This window comes from Saimiri boliviensis, chromosome 12, assembly GCF_048565385.1.
Source record: "Saimiri boliviensis isolate mSaiBol1 chromosome 12, mSaiBol1.pri, whole genome shotgun sequence".
Classification (NCBI taxonomy): domain Eukaryota; kingdom Metazoa; phylum Chordata; class Mammalia; order Primates; family Cebidae; genus Saimiri; species Saimiri boliviensis.
In genome coordinates this window covers 63331968-63349329 of record NC_133460.1, presented here as the reverse complement: position 1 = coordinate 63349329, position 17362 = coordinate 63331968, and positions in this window count along the sequence as shown.

The following is a 17362-nucleotide window of genomic DNA, read 5'->3' as shown; positions in this document are numbered from 1 at the left end:
AGGGTCCTGCGTCCAGGCTGGTGTCTGCATTCTGTACTTTCTTCCACACCCCAGGTGTCCATTCTCAGGACGATCACAAGGACGCTGCTGGGGTGTCCCATGAGAGATGTGAAGTGCCTGACCTGGCAGCAGGATGGGCAGGACCAAACTCAGGGCACAGCTTGTGGAGATCAGGCCAGCAGGGGATGGAACCTTCCAGAAGTGGGCGGCTGTGGTAGTGCCTTCTGGAAAAAAGCAGATACACATGCCATGTGCAGCATGAGGGGCTGCCAGAGCCCCTCACCCTGAGGTGGGGTGAGGAGGGGGATGAGGGTCACTCTCTTCTCAGAGAAAGCAGAAGCCCTTCTGGAGCCTTCCAGCAGGGTCAGGGCGGAGGCCTAGGGTCAGGGACCCTCACCTTTCCCTCCTTTCCCAGGGCCATCTCCCCAGCCCACCATCCCCATTGTGGGCATCGGTGCTGGCCTAGCTGTCCCAGGAACTCTGGTCCCTGGAGCTGTGGTTGCTGCTTTGATGTGGAGGAGGAGGAACTTAGGTAGGGAAGGGGTGAGGGGTGGGGTCTGGGTTTTCTTGTCCCATGGCAGTTTCAAGCCCCAGGTAGAAGTGGTCCCTGCCTGGTTACTGGGAAGCACCATCCACACATGGGCCGACCCTGCCTGGGGCCCTGTGTGCCAGCACTTGGTCTTCTGTGAAGCACATGTGACAATGAAGGACAGATTCATCACCTTGGTGATTGTGGTGTTGGGGTCCTGATTTCAGCATTCATGAGTCAGGGGAAGGTCCCTGCTAAGGACAGACCTTAGGAGGGTGGGTGGTGCAGGACACACACCTGCTTTCCTCATGTTTTCTGATCCTGCCCTAGGTTCTGAGTCATAATTCTGGAAACTTCTCTGGGGTCCAAGACTAGGAGGCTCCTCTAAGATCTCACGGCCCAGCCTCCTCTCTATACCCTCACAGGACATTTTCTTCCCACAAGTGGAAAAAGAGGGCGTTAATCTCAGGTTGTATGTAAGTGGGGGGGGGCAGGCATGTGGAGGAGCTCACCCACACCACAATTCCTCCTGTCCCACGTGTCCTGCAGCCTCTGGCCAGGTCCTGTGCTTGTTCCACTCCAGGCACCAACAGTGCCCAGGACTCTGACATGTCTCTCATGACTTCTAAAGGTGAGACTCTGGGGGTCTCAAGTGGGTGGGGGTGGGGCAGAGGGGAAAGGACTGGGTAAGGGAGATTCTTTGATTGGGACGTTTCGAGTGTGTGGCTGTTCAGAGTGTTATCACTTACCATGACTGACTTGAATTTCTTCATTGTTTTCTGTAGCCTGAGACAGCTGCCTTGTGTGGGACGGAGATACAGGATTTCTTCACACCCCACCTTTGTGACTTCAAGAGCCTCTGGCATCTCTTTCTGCAAAGGCATCTGAATGTGTCTGTGTCACTGTTAGCATGATGTCAGGAGGTGGAGAGACAGCCCACCCCGTGCCCACTGTGACCCCTGTCCCCACGCTGACCTGTGTCCCTCCCCAGTCGTCTTTCCTGTGCTAGAGACTCAGGGCTGGGCATCTCCATCTCTGTCTCAACTTCATGGTGCACTGAGTTGCAGCCTCTTACTTCCCTACTGAAAATAAGAACCTGAACATAAATTTGTTTTCTCAAATATTTGCCATGAGAGGTTAAGGAGTTAATTAAATAAGTCAATTCCTAAAATTTGAGAGAGGAAATAAAGACCTGAGAATCTTCCAGAATCTGCATGTTTGCTGTGCCGAGTTTGTTGCAGGTGGGGGTGGAGAGGGCTGTGAGGAGCCGAGTGTGGATGGGGCCTGTGCCCAGTTGCGGTTCAGTCCATCATGGGCTTCATGTGGTCAGTCTTCAGCTGGGTTAGCTTCACGGCGCCACTGTCCTTGTCCCTTCAGTGGAAACTTGTCCAGTTGGAGCTGTGATCACAGAGGGTCAGACATCACCCAGGGTCTCCCCTGCACACAGGAGTCTCTGCACTTTCTGAGACAAATGTTCAGACCATTTCAGCTCCTGCCCTTCTTCCAGGGCTCCTCTTTTGCTCTGCTCTCCTGCCCTCTGCCTGCGCTGGTTCCAGTATTCTTGCTGCTGGCTCCAATACCCAACTCATGACTCTAATCAGAGTCTAATTTAGATGTAGATTTGTTTGTGAAATTGGACCCATCCTCAAGGACTGTTCTTCCCTGAAGAGAGAAGGCTGATGGTGAGCTGCAGTGTTGGGGGGAGGGTTGGTGTGGGAGGAGACATGGGGGAGGGGGACATACAAACAGCCCTGCTGAGAAAAGCACAGGTGGCCTCGATGTCAGTGTGAGGGGACCTTGTGCTGTAGTTGCCACAAAACAGCATTTGGCCTGAGGTTATGTTAATAAAGCTATTGCCTTTAGAACAGGGAGGTCCCCTGCAGTGATCACTCATTCAACTGTCCTTGGTTGTCGGTCAGACACAGGACAGAATGGTTCTGCATCTGGTGAACATAATTGAAGTCAAATGAGAAAAATCTCTTACCTTGTGGAGCATGTGTTCCAGTGGGAAGAGGCAGATGATGGATACACTGTAGCCAGAGCAAAGAAAGAAAGTGCTAGAAGGTGGTGAGTGCTGTGAGGCAGGTGAGCCAGGGTGTGGGGAGTGGGGACAGGGAAGGCGGCTGTTGTGCTGGGTGGACAGCGTGTGCCACATTGCAAAGGTGACCTTTTAGGAAAGAGTTGGCCACAAGGATGTCTGGGGACGTCCTTTCCCAACAGGGGAACCTCCAGTTCAAATGCACTAGTGCAAGAGGGTGTCTGTGTTCCCAGAAGAGGAAGGAACCCAGGAGGGTCGGGCAGAGAGAAACTGAGGTGAGGGCAGAGGGACAGCCAGAGCAGGTGGGCCTGCAGGGAGTGGGGAGGCATCTAACATTTTCTCTGAGTCAGCTGGGGTGGTAGAGGACAGTTTTGAGCTGAAGAGGGACATGGTACAACTTCTCCTTTAAAAGATCTCTGACTGCTATGCTAAGAACAAAACTAAGAGTTGAGGAACAAGAGAGGCAGAAGGGAAAACAGCAGGAAGTGAGTGCAGTATTCCAGGCTGGAGATGTCATTACCTTGACTGGGGTGTGAGCAGGGGAAATAGTGGAATGTGAGGGGATTCTGGACGCATTTTAAGATGGACCAACAGCATTTGCCAATGGATTGTATCAGTGGTGTGAGGAAGATGAATCAAGGACACCCATCGTTGTAAAAGGAGTGAGTAGACGGAAGGATGGAGCTGCTGTCAGTGGACATGGGGAGGCTCTGGCAGAAGCAGACGGAGGAGGGCACATCCCAGGCACTCAGTGGAGAAAATTCTGCTAGGAACGCAGGTGAGGGAGCTCACATGCCAGTCGGACAGACAATTCCAGAGTTTAGGGGAAAGGAAAAATATACTGGGCTGGAGAAATCAATTTAGGAGGTCACACCATATAAATGATACTTAAAACCTCAAGCCTGGAGAGATGAAGACACCAAAGGAGTGACCCGCTGTGGAAAAGAATGAGCGCAAGGATGGAACCCTGGACCTCCAGTTCTAAGGGATCTCATCAGACTATACCCAGAGCAGACTGCACGGTTCTGACCCCATGTCCAGAGGACACTTAGACAAGGAACTTCCTTGAGCACAGGAATCACCTGGACATGGTGCTGAGATCCAGTAAATCCAAAGCCCAGCAAGAGATTCTGGATTTATGGCAAGGCTGGAGCTCATGTTTCTGGTCTCCAGATCTAGAACACCAGGATCCCACGTGTCTGAGAATTAGCCTCACTTGTAGCACTTGTTATATAAGTGATTCCTTGGTCTTGTGCAGAAGACTCTGAGACAGGTGTTCTAGGAAGCTGCCTGAGTATTTTCTAATCCCCGCCAGCAATCCTGTTGCTCAACCAGATTGGGATCCACGGAGATCAGAGATCAGAGTGCCCAGGGTGGGTGGACCGGGTGGGTTTTCAAACCTCATTTAAAAGAGCATTCTTCTCGTAGAAAGAAAAGGGAGGACGTATATCATCAATTATGAGACGTGAGATTCCCTGTTGTTCTCTCCACTATGGAGCAGAGGCCAGGTAGACAATTTAGGATGCAGCTCTCACACAGAGAACACCTCTGAGTGCTGCTCTCTGACACTGGTCCGCAGACTGATTTCTCGCTTACTTCTTGGAGCAAACTACGGAAAACAAATTTCTGTAATTTACACATAAACCAGGATATCTGGTGTTGGGGGCTAATTTTACTGGGGGAAAGGCCACAGAACCAGGCTGGAAACTACACATCCAGGAACAGAATCCGCAGCCCACACTAGAGCAGGTTCCACCTCGGGACACCTGCCCCTACTGCACAGATACCGCAGCTCAGACCTCTGACATCCTGGGGCTGGACACTGAACCCTGAGGTGAGGTCAGATGTCACTGCTGCATTTGGAAACTGGAGATCACTACTGCCGCTCAGACGTCTTTACTACAAAGCGTTCTGCACAGTCCAGGTTCTCTGTGCCACCTCATTCTGGCTCAGACCCTGTCAGTGATACAGGAGTTAAGAAAACATTATTTAGGCAGATAGTGAGACGGCGGAAGTCCTGGGTAAGGTTTTTCCTTTTAATGAAACGCAGGCCCCAAATATTTTCTTTTCTAACAAAGAGCAGCCTGTAAAATTACTACATTTAATCAGAGAGATAGACTCCAATACAATAATAGTGGGGACTTTCAACATCCAAACCTTAGGATTAGACAGGTCATCTACACAGAAAATCAAGAAAGAGCGGGATTTAAACTGAACTTTAGACCAAATAAAGCTGACAGATATTTACAGTGCATTCTAACACTACAGAATGTACACTCTTTTCATGAACACAAGGAATGTTTTCACATTTTCCGGCAGAGGGCCTGTGTTCAGCCACAAAACAAGTTTCAATCAATTTTCAAAAACTGAAATCATATCAGATATCTTCTCTGGATACAATGGAATAAAACTAGAAATGTACACCAAGAGAAACTTTGGCAACTAGACAAATACATGGAAATTAAACAACATTAAAGAACATGTTGATTCAATGAATAATCATTGAGTCAACAGAGAAATTCAGATGGAAATCAAAAAGTTTCTTGAAACAAATAAAAATTGAAAGATAACATACCAAAACCTGTGGGATACAGCTAGACAGGGCTAAAGGGAAGATTACAGTCAGCCATTTCAAATCTGCTAGGCCAATGCTTCCTTCATTTTTTATTTTTTTAAGACAGAGTCTCACTCTGTTGCCCAGCCTGGACAATCATGGCTCACTGCTGCCATGACCTTCCAGGTTCAAATGATCCTCCCACCTCAGCCTCCCAAGTAGCAGGGACTACAGGAGCATGCCAGCATGCCGGGCTAATTAAAAAAATATATATTTTTTGAAATGGAGTTTTGCTCTTGTTGCCCAGGCCGGAGTGCAGTGGCACGATCTCATCTCACCGCAACCTCCACCTTCTGGGTTCAAGTGATTTTCCTGCCCCAGCCTCTCAAGTAGCTGCGATTATAGGCATGCACCACCACACCCAGCTAATTTTGCATTTTTAGTAGAGACAGGGTTTCTCCGTGTTGGTCAGGCTGGCTTGAACTCTCAACCTCAGGTGATCCCCTACCTCAGCCTCCCAAAGTGCTGGGATTACAGGCACGAGCCACCATGCCTGGACTTTATAATGTTTTTGTAGAGACAGGATCTCCTCCTGTTGCCCAGGCTGGTCTGAAACTTGTAGGTTCAAGTGATCTTCTTGCCTCAACCTCCGAAAGTGCTGGGATTACATGTGTGAGCCACCATGCCCAGCCTAGATCAATACTGTAAAATCCAAAAAAGCCCTCCGATAAACTCAGGAAAAAAACTTACATCGTATAATGGTACCTATATTGTAAAATGACACAAGAAGATGAGCTTATTATACCTAAGAGGCTATTTGCAAACCTACAAAGTATGAAGTCTTAAACTGCTGCCTGTAATCTGGATGTCCTCACTGCAGTGCCCAGTTCTAATTCCAGCCACCATGCCCAGCCAGTGAAAATCTGCATTTTTAACAAGCTCCCAGATGATCCTGATGTTGGTGGTCAGGGAAGCACACTAAGAACCACTGCTCCAGCCAGGTGCAGTAGCCCACACCTATAATCCTAGCACTCCTAGCCAAGGCAGGAGGATCCCTTGAGCCCAGGAAATGGAGGTGGCAGTGAGCTATGACTGCACCACTTCATTCCAGCCTGGGTGACAAGCAAAGTAAGACCCTATCTGAAAAAAAAGAAAAGAAAAGAAAAAGCCACTACTCTAGACTGACAATTTTTTTTTTTTTGAGACAAGATCTCATTCTGCCACCCAGGCTGGAGTGCAGTGGCATGATTGTGGCTCACTACAGCCTCCACCTCCTGAGCTCAAGTAATTCTCCCACCTTAGCCTCCAGAGTAGCTGGGAGTACAGTCATGTGCCACCACGCTTGGCTAGTTTTTGTATTTTTTGTAGAGATAAGGTTTTGCCATGTTTCCCAGGCTGGTCTCAAACTCCTGAGCTCAAGTGATCCACCTGCTTCAGCCTCGCGAAGTGCTGGGATTCAGGTGTGAGCCACAGCACCTGGCCTCACTTTTTTAAAATTGTGGTACAATAAATATACCAATATTTATCATTTTTACTATTCCTAAATATGCAATTCAGTTGCATTAAATAAATTCACATTGCTGTGTAACTGGCACCACTATTTGTAACCCAACACTGTTTTATCATACCTAGCAAATATTCTGTACCCATTAAACAATATCTTCCCCTTTCCAACTTTCCCCAGCCTCTGGCATTCTACTTTCTGTCCCTATGAATTTACCTCATGCGAGTGAAATCATACAACAGTCAGTAGGCACCTCATGCAAGTGGAATCACACAACAGCTGCCCTCCTGTGTCTGGCTTATTTCATGAAGCAGAATGCTTCCAAGGTCCATCATGGTAGAGAAAATATCAAGACTGCCTTCCTTTTAAGGCTGAACAATATTCCATTAGATGTATATGCACCGTTTTGTTCATCTGTTCATCTATTGATGGACACTCGAGTTACTTCCACCTTTGGCTATTGAGGAGATTGCTGCTGACCAGGCACAGTGGCTCACACCTCTAATCCTAGCACTTTGGGAGGTAAAGGTGGGCAGATCACCTGAGGTCAGGAGTTTGAGACCAGCCTGGCCAACATGGTAAAACCCCATCTGTAATAAAATTACGAAAATTAGCCAGTTGTGGTAGTGTGTGCCTGTAGTCCCAGCTACTTCAGAGGCTGCGACGGGAGAATTGCTTGAACCCGGGAGGCAGAGGTTGCGGTGAGCTGAGGTCACACCATTGCACTCCAGCCTGGGCAATGGAGTGGGACTCTGTCGAGAGAGAGAGAGAGAGAGAGAGAGAGAGAGAGAGAGAGAGAGAAAGAGTCAGAATAGTGCTGCTATGAACATGAGTGTACAAGTATCTCTTTGAGGTGCTGTTTCAATTATTTTAAATATATACCTAGAAGTGAAATTTCCAGGTAATACAGTAGTTCTATGTTTAATCTTTTGAGAAACTGCTAAACTGCTTTCCACAGTGGCTGCACCATTTTGCATTCCTAACAGCAACGTCAGCATTTGCTGTCCATTTTGTTTAGTTTTGGTTCTAACCATCCTAGTAGGTAGTGCTGAGCCGTTATTATTATCACAACTTTTGATGTGGGCTTTTGCCAATACTTGTAGCACTGTAAGGGCAGCATGACAGCAGTGAAAGGTTCTGACCACTTTCCAGCTTCAAAAACTTCTAACAGTTCCATTCAAAACACAAGTTTTCACAGTTGCTTCTAATTTTTTTGAAAATTACCTCCAAGGTAATTTTCCAGCTTCATTTCAACTTACCAAGCTTCCTTCCTTCAACTAAGGAAATGGGCTGGGCATGGTGGCTCACACTTGTAATTCTAGCACTTTGGGAGGCCAAGGTGCCTGGATCACCTGAGGTCAGGAGTTTGAGACCTGCCTGGCCAACACGGTAAAACCCTCTATCTACTAAAAATTTTAAAATTAGCCTGGTGTGGGGGCTCATGTCTACAATTCCAGCTACTTGGGAGGCTGAGGCAGGAGAATCACTTAAATCTAGGAGGCAGAATTTGCAGCAAGCTGAGATTACAGCACTGTGCTCCAGCCTTGGCAACAAGAGTAAAACTCCATTTCCAATAAATAAATAAATAAATAAACAAATAAATAAACAAACTTGTTTTGGAAAATTTTCTACCTCAACTTTCTTATAATTGACACAATTTGAAAAAAAAAATCCAGCTTAAAAACAGAAAAGAAAAAAAAAAAAAACAGGCAAAATGAAAGTACTATGGAAAAACAATTTCAAAAGCTTTGTCCCAGATATTTCATATACTTTCCCATTATACTCACTGTGGTACTTAAGAGATTAAACTGCACATATATAAGACTATGGCTTCAGCTGGAGTGCAGTGGCATGACCATAGCTCATTGCAGTCTCAAAGTCCTGGGCTCAAGCGATCTTCCCACATCAGCCTCCCAAGCAGCTGGAACAACAGGTACATGCCACCATGCCCAGCTAATTTATTTTTATTTTTATTACTTCTGTAGAGATGGGGTCTTGTTATGTTGCCCAGGTTGGTCTCAAACTCCTGGCCTCGAATGTTCCTCCCACATTGGCCTCCCACAGTGCTGGGATTACAGGCATGAGGCACTGGGTCTGGCCAAGATGGGTTTTCATAAAGGCCAACAGCAGAGTTTCTATTCTGAGAGGTACAGCCAGAGGCTTATATGAACCCCCCAACTTCATTAACCTCATTAAATCATATAATTTCCATCATATGGAAATGTACATTAAACAGTGACACCTCAGGACAATAAATAACTGGGAACAATGTAGCCACACCTCTATAGGGAAACTTGTGAATGGCTGAAACCAGGAATGTTAAACCCACACGTGTCCAGGGAGAGCTATTTCCGGGGTGTGTGTGTCGTCCATAAACACACGTGGTTACTGGCAGATGAAGTGCACTGGAGACAGCACCGAAGTTAACCAGGAGAGTGAGTGTCAGCGTTTCCCCTACCTCGGAATAGCATCCCTGTATCTTACAGATAATCCCCCTAAGCAAAGCAATACCTGCTTTGTACACTATGTGAGGAACAAATATTTTAACAGTTTCACTCATTCTTCAGCAAACATGTTAGTTTTCTTGTTTTCTGTTTTTCTTTCCAACTTTTATCTTAGGTTCGGCGGCATGTGTGCAGGTTTTTTACGTAGGCAAATTGTGTGTGTCTCAGGTTTTGGTATACAGATTATTTTGTCATCCAGGTAATAAGCACAGTACCCTATAGGCAGCTTTTTGACCCTCACCCTCCTCCCACTCACAACACTCAAGTAGGCCCAGGTGTCTATTGTTCACTTCTTTGTGTCCATGTGCACTTAATGTTTAGATCCCACTTATAAGTGATAAAGTGGGGCATTTCTTCCACCTCCTCTTCTCCTTCTCCTTCTTCTCCTTCTCCTCCTTCTCCTCCTTCTCCTCCTTCTCCTCCTTCTCCTCCTCCTCCTTCTCCTCCTCCTCCTCCTCCTCCTCCTCCTCCTCCTCCTCCTTCTTCTTCTTCTTCTTCTTCTTCTTCTTCCTCTTCCTCTTCCTCTTCCTCTTCCTCTTCCTCTTCTTCTCTTTCTTCTTCTTCTTCTTTCTTCTTTTGCCCAGGCTGAAGTTCAGTGGTGCATGATCTTGGCTCACTGCAATATCTGCTTCCCAGGTTCAAGCAATTCTCCTGCTTCAGCCTCCCAAGTGGCTGGGATTACAGGCACCTGCCGCTATGCCTGGCTAATTTTGGTATTTTTAGTTGAGATGGGATTCACAATGTTGGCCAGGCTGGTCTCAAACTCCTGACCTTATAGAATCCACCTGCCTCAGCCTTCCAAAATTCTGGGATTATAGGTGTGAGCCAGCATGCCTGGCTGGCATTCAGTTTTCTATTGACGCATTAGTTCGCCTAGAATAATGGTGTCCAGCTCCATCCTTGCTGTGAAAGATACGATCGTTTTTATGGCTGTGTAGTATTCCATGGTGCATACGTACCACATTTTCTCTACACAATGCACTACTGATGGGCATTGAAGTTCATTCCATGTCTCAGCAAACATATTTTGAGCCTTCCAATGTGTACTAAGAATTCAGAAGCTCGACTCCCTGTCCTCACTGCACATAACAAGTTCTCCTCCTTGACAGTTACTCTCTAGTTTTATAAGTGCTTTCAAAGAAATAGAGGGCAATTCCTCAAGGATAGAGAGCTCCAGCCCTGATAAACAAGGATCTGGCACATACCAAGAGATGATAAATGATTGCCAATTGAACAAACTGTATTTCTGCTTATGATCTACAAACATTTCCTCTCAGTTGACATTAACATGAATAATGATTGATACGTAAAAATCAACACTGTGTGGTGATTATCAGGAAACAGAGACCCTTCATACCCACACCCAGAAACATTTGGAGGTACACGTACTGAAACATCACAATATGTATTATGTACAATTATAATTATGTACAATTATGTAAATTAAAAAAGCATAGAGATAGGGTCTCGCTCTTTGCCCAGGCTGGGGTGCAGTGGTGAAATCATAGCTTCAGTAACCTCAAACTCTTGGGCTCAATGGATCCTCCTGCCTCAGCCTCTCAAAGTGTTGGAATCAGAGGCTTACACTACCACGCCTGGCCAAAAACTATAATTTTAAAAAAGAGAAACATTTTAAGGGGAGAAATTAAAATGAAACCACATTATCATGCCATGGCAAGGCTCAACAGTGTTCTGCCTATAAAATTTCTCTTTGTCCAGTGCAGCAGCTCACACCTGTAATTCTAACGCTCTGGAGGGCAAGGTGGGAGGATCCCTTGAGCCAAGGAATTTGAGACCAGCCTGGGCAACACAATCCATTTTATTATTTTATTATCTATTAAAAATAAATACAGGAGCGCGCCGAGACGGCCCAGCCATGGGGCCACGCGGGAACAAAGGCGGGTGGAGAGGAGACCCAAGCTATGATGGCTGAGCAGGGCTAACTGCCTCCCTCCGAGCCTACCCCCTCGCCCAGCAACGAGGGACTGCTCCGAGCCTTCCTGCAGAGCCAGCGCACCCTGTTCCACATGCTGGACGACCAGCGGCTGCTGCACTTGGGCAAGATCAAGTCCCACTGACAGAATGCTGACGCGCGTGAGCTGCTCCGCGGGGTGCTCCAGGGTCTGTGACAGGTTGCCCCGGCCAGCGGCGACTTGATCTTCAAGCACTGCGTGGCCGGCCTGCGCACCTCGCTGCTGAGGCTGATGGAGCCCCGGGCCCCAAGCACGCCACAGCACCCCAGGGTACCAGCTGCGGCTGCCTCCTCTGCCGCGGCTGCAGCTCCTGGTGTCGGTGCCCCCCTACTAGCCATGACCTGTCCTGGAGAGGAAGGCCCTGCCCCTGGGCATGCGTGCTCTCCGGCCGGCCCCAGCAGTGCGGACCCACAGCCCGGAGCAGCTGTGTCCCCTGACCAGGCGACGCCCTGCCCCGCAGAGCCCTAGTAGCCCCAGAGCGCGGCGCTGGAATGGAGCCAGAGCGCAGAAGCAGGTGCAGCGCGGCCTGCAGGCCCTGGAGATGGAATCAGGGGTTGCCCGGCAGCCCGGTGCCCGGGGGGAACGTCGGAGGCTCACCATCACCGGCGGCGTGGGCTTCGGCCTGCCGAAGCAGGTGAAGGAGCTGGAGCAGGAGGAGGTGCTGCTGCAGGGTTCAGAGATGATGGCTCAGGGCAGTGACTGGTACCAGCAGCAGCAGCAGGAGTGCCGGAGCGCCAGTGCAGCCTGGGCCAGAGCGGAGGCTGCACGGACTTTGGGGCCACAGGGAGTCCCCGGCCACTGGGGGGCTACTGCCCGAGGGACACGAGATGTCCCGGGGCCTGGGGGAGCTGCTGGCTGCGGCCTGTGCCAGCCGGGCCCTGCCCACTCCTCCTCTGGGCCCCCCTGCCCTGCCCTGACGTCCACCTCGCCCCGTGCTGGCAGCAGCAGACCATCCTCATGCCAAAGGAGCAGAACCGACTCCTCACCCAGGAGGTGGCCAAGAAGAGGGAGCGCATCACGCAGCTGGAGCAGGAGGAGTCACGCCCATTAAGCAGCTGTTGAGGCCCCGTCCTGAGCCAGCAGGACGAGGGGGGCTCTGGACTCCACCTTCATCTAGCCCCAGGGCCCCCAGGGCCGGCCTGGCACTCAGCTCTGCGACAGCAGGCACCCCATCACACTAATCCTCCCTGCCGCCTCCGGCAGGCCCAGGCGCAGTCCCTGAGTTGGCGCCTTCCTGGCCCCCTTGCCATCGGGCTCCCCAGGCCTGCCCCAGGCTTACCTTGCGCGCCGAGCCCTGGACTCGGTTTTGGCCCCCGGTGTTGACATGGGCTGGGGCTCTCTTGAGTCTGCATAGCCTGCAGCTACTGCTGCCGCTGTCAGTGGACACGGGGTGGGGTGAACCCTCGATGAGTTAGCAGATCTCTGGCCACCCCAGCGGCTTCCAGCGGTTTCCAGCGGTTTCCAGCGGTTTCCAGCGGTGCTGCCCTGGGCCCCCTCTCCAGGGAAAGGCGCCGCTCACGCCAGGCTGCTCCTCCGAAAACAGCCAGCAGAGGGTGCGGGAGGCTGCTATGCGGGTCCAAGGCCAGCTTTTCCCTCCCCAGGGCACCAGGACAGGGTGGCTGTCGCTTGGATGGGAGCAGATGGGGGGTGGGGTGGCCTCTAAGCGGGGGTATGCTAGCCTGGCAGGGATGGCCGTCGGATTTCTGGTCCCGGCCAAAGCTGAGGGAGTCTGGCTGCAGCAGATCAGGGAGCTTGGCATGCGTGTGCCTCCCACAGACCCCCCAACCCTGTCCTGGCCTTCCTCATCCTGGCCAGGATGCTGCCCCACGTTGAGTCCCACACAACACCCTGTGATCCTATCTCCCCAGGAGGGCCTGTCCCCAGGAAGGGGGTCACTCTGCACCCCCAGACAGCTCCCAGATACGTCATGGGCAGAGCCTGTCTTTCTGCCCCCCACTCAGGATTCCTAAGGTCTGGGGTCCTGCTCACCCTCCTTTTTATGCCACGCCCAACCCAGGTTTCAGGAGAAGCCACTTCCCTGAGCCAAAGACAATGAGAACCCCCAGTGTACAGGAGGATGCTGGGGCAGGTCCCCTTGGGTATCACTCCCTGCCCCCCACCCAGGCCTACTCCTGGTGTGCTGGGGTAGGTACTGGTTGGGGGCACCTGCGGAGCCCGGCCTGGAGGTACTGAGCGCCACCAGAGCCAGGGCATGGCAACATCACGGGTGGGTTCTGCAGTCCAGGATCCCTGCACAGGGACCCTGTGCAGACCACAGGGTCAGTGTGGGGGGTGAAGCAACCCCAATGTGGGCTCAGGATGTGGGGCGGTACAGGGATTCCAATGCAAGGTCAGTGTTTGTGGGGTGCAGGGACCACAATGAGGGGTCAGTATGAAGGGGACACAGGGACCCTAATGCAGAGTCAGAGTCAGTGTGTGGGGGGTGCAGGGACCCCAGTGCAACGTCAGTGTGTGGGGGGTGCAGGGACCCCTCATGCCCAGGGCACTTTGGAGCACTGTCCCACAAGGCACCCCTGTCTCAGAAGAGGGGTCCTAAGAGGCAGTGGTCAATTCCTTTCCGGAATCCAGCTCCACACTCATCTGCCCACTGCAACCCCACAGAGCCATGTCCCCACCTGCACCCGGTCTGCAGGGGTGTCCCAGAACAGACCCAACCCAGCCCAGCATGCAGCTGCCCTCCTCCCCTGAGGATGGTAGTGGGCTTTCCTGGGGACATAAAGACACCAGGACTGGACCTCCTGGCAGGAAAGGAAGTGGGTCCTGAAGGCCTGTGCCCCACAGCCCCAGCACCAGGTGGACGGCAGCACAGTGGGTAGTCCAGCGGCAGACCAGGAGAATCCTCCCTCCCTGATAGGAGGCTGGGGTCTGCCCACCAGGGCCTGCCCACATCTGACTTTGAGGACGCCTCCCATGCCCTGGGGTTTCCCGGCAACTTTACAGGACTGGAAGCAGGAGACAGAACAGTGTCTGTCCCAGGGTGACTTCATCAGGAGACCACCCACACAGAGCTGGACCCTGCAGCTAAAGCAGAAACGTGAGATGGGCTGGCACCTCTGGAACAACTGCCTCTCAGCCTTGGGGTTCCATGCAAGGTGAAGAAAAATTGGTCCTCCAAGTTACAGCTTGAAATCAGGCTACAGTGTGGCCTTGGAGACCATGAGGGGAGAAGGTAGAGTGGCCCCGGGTGGCAGGGTCTATGTGGCTGGCAGAGGCACAGGCAGATCCTGCCTGGAGCCCGCCCTGGTGACGCTGGTGGGTCAGTCTCCCTGCAGGATATGAGCAGCATCCCTGGTCTCTATCCCTGAAGTGCCCATATCATGTGCAGGGACATACATGTGTGTGCACACACAGCTGTGACACCAAGAAATGTCTCGGGATGTTGAAATGTATCCTTCGGGGCAGAAGTGTGCCTGGTTGAGAATCTGCCCCAGGGGAACACAACCCACCAGGCCTCAGGATTTTGTGTTGCTCAAGTTCCAAGGAAAAGGAACATCTCGACTGGGCGTGGTAACTCATGCCTGGAATCCCGGCACTTGAGGCCAGGAGTTCGAGACCAGCCTGGGCAATGTAGGGAGAGACCCCCATCTCTAAAAAAAAGAGAAAGAAAAAAGAAAGAAAGAAAAGAAAAGAAAATGAGATCTCCAGTTTTCAAAACTCAAAAACACCGCAAGGAAACAATACACTCTGAGACCCAGCAGAAACAACAGGTAGACTCTGCAGACACAGACACTGCAATTATCAGAGAGAACATAAAGTAACAATGCTTTATATAGAGAGAGAAACAAAGAGATTGCTGAAAATACGGGAAAAAAATACATAGGCTGGTCGTAGTGGCTCATGCCTGTAATCCCAACACTTTGGGAAGCTAAGGTGGGCGGATCACGAGGTCAGAAGATCAAGACCATTCTGGCTAACATGGTGAAACTTTATCTCTACTAAAAATACAAAACATTAGCCAGGTATGGTGGCATGCACCTGTAGTCCCAGCTACTCAGGAGGCTGAGGCAGGAGAATCGCTTGAACCCACGATGTGGAGGTTGCAGTGAGCCGAAATTGCTCCACTGCACTCCAGCCTGGGAGACAGAGGGAGACTCCATCTATTAAAAAAAAAAAAAAAAAGAGGCAGATTTGCAATACTATTAAAAACTGAGATCTCAGCATTTAATAGTGTAATCTTAAATGTGTAAAGAACACACAGTACTTTTCACAAAATGTTATTTTCACTCTAAAAGAAAGAGATGGGGCGGTGCGCAGTGGCTCACGCCTGTAATCCCAGCACTTTAAGAGGCTGAGGTGGGCAGATCACCTGAGGTCAGGAGTTCAAGAAACATACAGGCTGGGTAGAGTGCTTCATGCCTGTAATCTCAGCACTTTGGGAGGCTGAGGAGGAAGGATAGCTTGAGCTCAGGAATTGCAGACCAGTCTGGGTAATATAGTGAGGTCCCATCTCTATTTATGAGAAAAAAAAATAGCTGGACATCATGGCACGTGCCTGTGGTCCCAGCTGCTCAGGAGGTTTTAGTGGGAGAATTGCTTGAGCCTGGGAGGTCAAGGCTGCAGTCAGCCATGGCTGTCACCACGTTCCAGCCTCAGCAACAGAAACAGGATCATTGCACATCATCTAAATCACCCTTGTTTTTCTTTTTCCTCATCTGGAAGCAGGGACGCTGTCTCCCAACACGCACACTTCCCAAGGTTGTCAAGAGACCATGTGAACGTTTGGTAAACTGGGAAGCCCCAGCAGAGATGCTGGAGCCAGATTATTGCCGCCCTGCTGGTTGCCATTGTCTTCCAGGCCTGTGTTTCTCTGTCGAGCCAGCAACAAGGCAGGGGGAGGCTCCCAGCTAATCCCGACTTGAATCTCAGCTGTGGGCAGGAGCGCCCTATCTGGAGGCTCTGCAGACATCTGTGTAGGTGGAGAACAGAGAAGATGGGGAGGAGAAAGAGTGGGGAGATGGGGCCAGTGGAGACCTTCACCCAAATTTTTGATTCATAGAGCAGAAGGCTTCTCTCTTCTTTTTCTCATTCCTGAAAAGAAAGCTCTTTTCCTCCAAACACAGTCTTCCAACAGCCCCTCAGCCCCAGGCCCATATCTGTCCAGTAGTTAGCCCCTAACAAGGACCAAATGTCCTGCTGACTTGAGAAGGAAAAACAAGGGACAAGTTGTGGAATCAATAGCTTCACCTCCACTGAGGCCAGCCTGGCACAGTCTCCATCCCAGGCCTCCCAGGGTACCCGGATGGAAGTACTAGGTTTGCCCAAATCCCCACATAACAGCAGCAACTGGTTTCTTAGTCAACCACAGCAGGCATTTATTGCACCAACTGTATGCAGCAGCCTCTGGAGGGGAAGGTTCAAGCTTTGCCACAAGGGAGGTGATATGTGGAAAGCTGTATGTAAACCACAAATCATAGGGATGTGCAGAATGACAGAGTCAGAGGAGAAAGAATAAGCATTTATTGAGCACCTACTGTATGCCAGGCCCTGGGCTAGGCACTTGAGGTACATTAAAGCATTTAATCCTCATCAACTCAATTTCACAAATGAGGAAACTGCCACAGAGAGGTGAGGGGACTTCAAGATTTGACAGCCAAATAGGAGAGCTGGGATTCAAACCCAGGTCTCTATGGTTTCAAGAGAAACCATAACCCCGCATGGACCTGGAGCCCGCCCATCACATCTCAAAAGTCCTGTCGCTCAGCCCGCCAGGGGGCAGTCTGGGCTGTGCCCCACCTCCAGCCCCTGCCCTGGCCCTGGCTTGGACCCTGGCTATGATGGCCAGACTTGCATCCGCAGGTGAGTGAGGGGCCTGAGACCCTGATCCAGCCTGGCGGAACTAGAGGGGTTCCTCAGGGAGGGAAAAAGGACAGGAGGAGCCAGAAGTGGCCCCAGATCAGGAGTCAAGCAGGCTGCGCTTCTCCCACCACAGGCTGGGGTTGCCAGGGATCTCCCCTGGGGTGGACACGGACCCCGCTATCTCAGGTTATGGGGTTTCTAGCTAGCCAAGGCTCTCCAGTTGGAGCAAGGGCAGGCGACCCAGGCATGGATGGCCTAGGGCATTGCTTTGCCCGTTTGGAGTGTCTGAGACACCCAGTGGGGCCACCCCAATGCTGGCCAGACTTCATTTGCCAGACAAGTTTGAGGTGGCCATGTTGGAGCCCAAAGGGACCCAGTGAGAAGTGGGTCCTGCAGCCTCAGATGCCCTGGACCAGGAATGGGCAGTGCTGCAAGGAAGGAAA